Raw genomic sequence first — 6,000 nt, 5'->3', positions numbered from 1 at the left:
TAAAATATACAAGGGATACATAGTTTTTTTTCAAAATCTTTTAAAGCAGTTCTCAAGCAAAAAATAAAAGTCTAGCGACCTCCCTAACCCACACCTGGCCAAGCTCGAGGGCAGGAGGCGTCCAGCTTCGTGACCAGAACCAGGAAGAGAGTTTGGAAGGGCAGAGATAAAGTGACGGGAGCAGTGAGAGCCGGAAATCAGTGGCTAGCGAGGAACGGAGTAGCGCCCAGTCCTGCGGCGCTCTAGCCTCTGCGCGCTGTCTCTATGCTCCTTCGCGTCTCCTCTATTTATTGTCGCGGGGAAGCAGCGGCCGCCCCGTACCCGGAACGACAAAAGCAGGAAAGACGGAGCCCGAGCCCCAGGGGCTCCTAGCAGCCGGCCGGGGCGAGAGTTCCATGGAGACTGGGGAGCGCGCCCGCCTCATCATTATCCTTGTCCTCCAGCTTGTCCTTCGCGTCCGGCGTAACCGGCAGCAGCGCTGCCGCCGCGTCCTCTGCCGCAGCCCCCTCTTCCCACGGTAACCCGGTCGGCGACCCTGGGCGTGGGGAGCGCGGGCGGTGGAACGGCCTGAGGGCCGGGTGCTGGGCTGCGGGGCGCGGGGCAGGCGTACGAGCCGGGGCCGTGTTCGGGTGAGGTATGCGGGGCAACCGACTAGACGAGAGGAGCTGGGGGTGGGGGAAATTAGTCTGTGAGCCCAGGGAGGCTCCACTTCATAGGAAGACTGGGTGATATTTGGGAATCTCTTTAGGGATAACGGGGTGGGGGTGGGGCGTTACTGGCTGGGAGCATTATCGAGCCGGTGTGGGGTAAGAAAAGAGGTGTTTTATTTTTCGTGTTAGCCACAACTGGGAAGGACAGGGAAGGGAGATTCCCATCTCTCTGAGGAGCCCGCCTCATCCAAGAGGGACCGTGTAAAGATGCTAAGGGTCCGTTGCTTCTCAGAAAACTTACAGCGGCCTCTCTGCCTCAGCGGAAAGGCTCCCGAGTAGCAGCTTCGTCGGTTCCTGGTTCTGGCAATACCAGTAGCCCCACTTTATTATTATATTTTTTAAAACAAAATCAGGTTTGATGAAGAAGAATCTGGAACGGGGGAAGATAAAATAAATAGTACATCCCTAAGCAGGGATGAGGGTCGGGAAAAGCGCTTAGTAATAGTTCTAAAAGTAAATCTAATAGAGAATGACGGATTTTAAAAATTGCTGCTTCTGCCGAGATATGCATCTGCAGACTGTCAGTGTGCTTATTGCTGTAAGACTCGCAAGTGCATCCAGTCCACATCTGTGAGGTGTCTGACTGCATCTGTCACCTGCAGTTCCAAAGCGTCACTGGCTGTAACGAGCTAGCGTGGGCATGTGTATTGTGTATTTAGGGTTAAAATGGTGCCTTAAAATTAGTGGTTCGAGAAAAGGGAACAAGCTTGGTGTGATTTTTGTGTGAAGAAGCAATAACAGGTTCCCTGGGAAATTTGGAAAAGAGAAATAAAAGAAGACGGTTCAGCCATCCTGTTGTAATCTACAGTCTTTGAAAGTTTGAGAAAATGGCACTTCATTCAAACATAGAAGGGACTTTTATCACTGTTTGGTTTAAAAAAATGATTCACAGCTTGATATTCATAGTTAAGTACTCATCAGTTTATGCTATCTCTTTTAAGCCTTATATCACAAACTGCTTGATGGTTTTATACTTTTCAGAGCCATTCTAGGTCAGTAAATGAGGTTACTTATATGTGGCATACCGAAAAGGCCACATATACATACCGCAGTAACACCATTTTTATGTCCAGTGGGAACAAAGTACTTTATATAAAGTTGAAGGTTGAAGATGAAAATAAAATTAATAAATCATAGAAACAGTCATGTCAGTGACAGCTTATGGTTGCCCCCTACCTCTTTTGGTAAGCCTGACTTCTCTTAAGCAAAAAAGTGTCATCCTTATCCCCAGCCTCCTCTTCTAGTACTCTCTGCCCTCAAAATCAGTATCAGAAACTCTAAGGATCTGCTAGTATGTGCTCTTGATTGGTTGACTGATTCCTGAATGAGGACTAGTCGGAATACAGAGTTTTAAAGTCACTCAGGCATTTTCATTTTAAGCTTTTAATCTCTCATTGAGATCCAGTGTCTCTTGTTAAAGGAATTTTATGTGTGTGCGAAGAGGTGGGAAGTGTGACCATTGGGAGCCTTAAAATTGCATCTTAAGACCCTAAGAGAGAAAAGCGCAGTATTGTCATTTTTAGAGTAAGCCCTGATGGCACAGTGGTAAAGAGCTCAGGCTGCTAACCAAAAGGTCAGCAGTTTGAATCCACCAGCCGCTCCTTGGAAACCCTATGGGGCAGTTCTGCTCTATCCTATAGGGTTTCTATGAGGCGGAATCAACCCAATGGCAATGGGTTTGGTTTTTTTTTTTTTTTTTTGGTTGCTTAGTCTTCTAGCTGTTCTTCTGTGAAGGATATGCTGAGGGATGCACACCCTGAGGCTGTTAGATGCTGGGTCCCGTGATTTCATAGTGTTTATGAGACTAATGAATCCCCTCTATGTCAGGACTGCCATCAGACTGACTTCACCTAGACTTTATTTGCTGTTGCCTCTTTCCCTTCTGTGTTTGAGTGGGGATTAAGCCCTAGCTTCCACCTTTATTAACAACCCAATTTCTGCTCTCTCTGCTCTCTGCCCCAACACTCCCAATGTTCGGTGTTGTCTTAGTTCCTCTCCTTACTTAATTGTGTCACAATCGAAATAATTTTTTATAGTATTTGTATTAATTCTGTTTCTTACAGAGTTTTCAACATGTCCTTGGCCTGTATATCCTTTTCATTAATATTACTTTGTTGCATTTCCTTCTGTATCTCTCCCCTTTCCTTGGAGAATTAGAGTGGTCATGTCAGATGTTCTGTATTCATTCTGAATAGCTGTTGGTTGTGCAGTACAGCAGGTAAGAGCTTTATGCTGAGAATCAAGACATGCAGAAATATTTGAACTTTTCAGAATGAACAGGTTTTTAAGAAATCCAAGTTAATACTAATACTAATGTTAATACTATAATTGTAAACCCACTTAACTTTTTTAAAGGTGAAAGTATTGTAAAGCCTGCTGTGTGTTTTAGGTTGAACCTTAGATTTTCATAATTCGTAGTCTTAAAAAAATATTAACGTCATTCTTTTTTGTTAATTTGACAACTGAGAAATTGATTGAAATTATTTTGCCAAATTTGAGGAAACTATTTTAAGTGATTCCCATAATTTATGTGGAAAATTGTCGCATCAGAATTTTTATGGATATATACATATATGGAATATGCAGAATTTACTGCAAAGTAGGATGAATACATATGAAACGTCCACAGCTGAATATATTTGGAAAGTATTATTTCTTATTATGGATATGAGACAGTATTTAAAAATCAGCAAATATCGTACAGTCTAGTTGATTGTGTCAGTGCTGTATTCAGGTGAGGGAGGCTAGTAACAACCTGGTGATTGATTTCCTTCTGCTGTATCCTAGATCATGTGATGAAAGTATTATTGTTATGAAAAATAAAGTTTAAATTGATTTAGGGGAATTTACAGTAGAATGTTTTCACTGTGTCTTAGTTAAAACCTTAGTGTTTTGAAAATTTAGCTGTATTGTGACATTTGAAGTAATAAAGATTTCCTGAAATTATATTCTTACTTGTTGTACCTTTCATGTATGATACCATATCAAGTGTACAAAGCTGGGTGAAAGAGGTGTTTCTCTTCAGATGCTTCTTATGCACTTGTGGATAGCAGAGAAATGACATTTATGCATGGGTAACAAATACAACAGACACAAATTTGAATTTTAAATCCTTTATTACATATTGCCTGGTACTAAAGTTATTGGTGTATATAATTTTAATTTCAACATACTTGCTAAATTAGAAGTTCCTTCAGGGCCAGGACTATAAGATGCCATCATGTTCTTGTGTTTGTGTGTGTTGAAGTTTAAAGTGTTAATTAAAAAAAACAAAAACCAAACCCGCTGCTGTTGAGTCGATTCCAACTCATAGCGACTCTATGACAGTGTAGAACTGCCCCGTAGGATTTCCAGGGAGTGCCTGGTGGGTTCGAACTGCTGACCTTTTGGTTAGCAGCCGTAGCTCTTAACCACTATGCCACCAGGGTTTCCAAAGTGTTAATAGGAGATTATGTATGTGTGTATGTATATATATGTGTATGTATTTATATTTATTTATTTCACTTCCGGAGAGTCAATAAAGAGGGACTTAATTAGTAGACTGAGGGGAAGCTTTTTGAAATCTAATACTTGATGCCTAAAATTTCAACTTCTTGTCCTGGCTGTAGGGATGCAAGTTATAAACAGCAAAAATTCTTCAGACATGATTAGGCCTTGGTTTTAACCAATTCAGAACGGTAAAAATAATGGATTACTACTTAAGGAAATTTCAAATGGGTGATGCCAAAAAACCCAAACCCATTGCTGTTGAATCAATTCCAACTCATAGCGGTCCTATAGGACAGAGTACTACTGCCCCATAGGGTTTCCAAGGCTGTAAATCTTGATGGAAGCAAACTGCCACATCTTTCTTCTGCGAAGCAGCTGGTAGGTTCAAACTGGTGAACTTTTGGTTAGCAGCCGAGTGCTTAACCACTGTGCCACCAGGGTTCCTTCAAATAGGTGATAGAGTATGCAGATATCTAAGGTCTTTCCAGGCTACATAGACAAATTTAATTTTTGTACTGTGATACAATGAACCTTTTATTTAGAAGAGAGGTGGAGTATGTGCGAAACAGCAGGATTCCAGAAGTATGTCGTTGTTGGGTGCTGTCGAGTTGGTTCCAACTCATAGTACCCCATCTGATAGTAGAACTGCCACATAGGGTTTCCTAGGCTGTAATTTTTACAGGAGCAGATCGCCAGGTCTTTCTCCTGTGGAGCTGCTGAGTGAGTTTGAACTGCTGACCTTTCTGTTAGCAGCTGAGTGCTTAACTGTTGTGCCATCAGGACTCTTTTATCCTGCTACTAAAGGGTGGTAAAATTCCTAATTTGATTTCAATGGTTGATTTTTTGTTGGGAAGCATGCTCCTGGGGACTCTATTAAATGTAAAAAAAAAAAAAAAAAAAAAAAATTTTAAGGTGAGTTCTGGGACAGTTCAAATCAGCCTTCACGTGGAAGTCAATATGAAACTTCAAGTTTCACAAAAATGTAGCACAAAAGTTTGGCCATTGACTGCTTTCACCATGAAGAAAGAATACTAAAAATCAGAACGTATGTTAAGGACAGTTTTCTCAGGACGTGTGAATGGCTTTAGTACTGCATGGTGCTTAGCATGGTAGACACCTGTCTACAAACATTGGTCCATGAAATTTTTTAAAAACTCGTTTGGTGTGGACTTCCAACATCTTAAAAGTAGTAAAAAAAAAAAAAAAAAAAAAAAAAATCCCATTAACAAAATGGTTCCAGAGAAACAGATGTTACCCTCCTCTCCCTGATGAATTACAAGTATTTTTATCATCAGACGGAATGAAGTTTACATCAAAATCCGTTAGATTTTCTTGGGACTAGGGTTGGGGGTAGTGTAGTATAGCATTAAAGATTATGGGCTCTGGACACAGTTGCCTTGGTTCAGCATCATAGCTATGCTCCTTATTAGCTAGATAGCCTTAAACAAGTTATTAACTGCCGCCGAGCCGCAGTTTCTCATCTGCAATATGGAGTTAATATTAGTACTATCACATAGGATTACTGTGAGAATTGAGTATAAAGCACTTAGAATAGTGCTTAGCATTGTTATGAGTTGAATAAATACTAGCTAGTGCCACTAGTATTGGTACTAGTAGTGGTAGTACATTAAAGGTGAACCGTTAGACCACTTGAATGCTTTGCTTCTTTCGTTAGCGGCTTTCTGTTAAATAATTGAAATTCTTTGTATTGGAGGACTCATCTCTGCTTGTAGGTTTTGGGAGGAGGCAGTACTTTTGTTTTAATTTTGAATTGTCACAAAGGCATCTGGTTATCACTTAC

The 6,000-nt window shown here is 41.2% G+C and overlaps 1 protein-coding gene across 1 annotated transcript in view; it reads left to right on the top strand.

Moving 5' to 3' along the window:
- Positions 1 to 253: 253 nt before the first annotated feature.
- Positions 254 to 6,000, top strand: part of TBPL1 (TATA-box binding protein like 1) — a 34,663-nt gene continuing 28,916 nt past the window's right edge. Inside the window, exon 1 of the mRNA XM_004368906.2 lies at positions 254 to 517. The gene's annotated coding sequence lies outside the window, so the exon portion shown is untranslated. The remainder of the gene's footprint in view (positions 518 to 6,000) is intronic.

Source organism: Trichechus manatus, unplaced genomic scaffold (assembly GCF_000243295.1).
Source record: "Trichechus manatus latirostris isolate Lorelei unplaced genomic scaffold, TriManLat1.0 scaffold00002, whole genome shotgun sequence".
Classification (NCBI taxonomy): Eukaryota; Metazoa; Chordata; class Mammalia; order Sirenia; family Trichechidae; genus Trichechus; species Trichechus manatus.
Note: the sequence above shows the minus strand (reverse complement) of the source record. Positions and strands in the feature narration are given on the sequence as shown.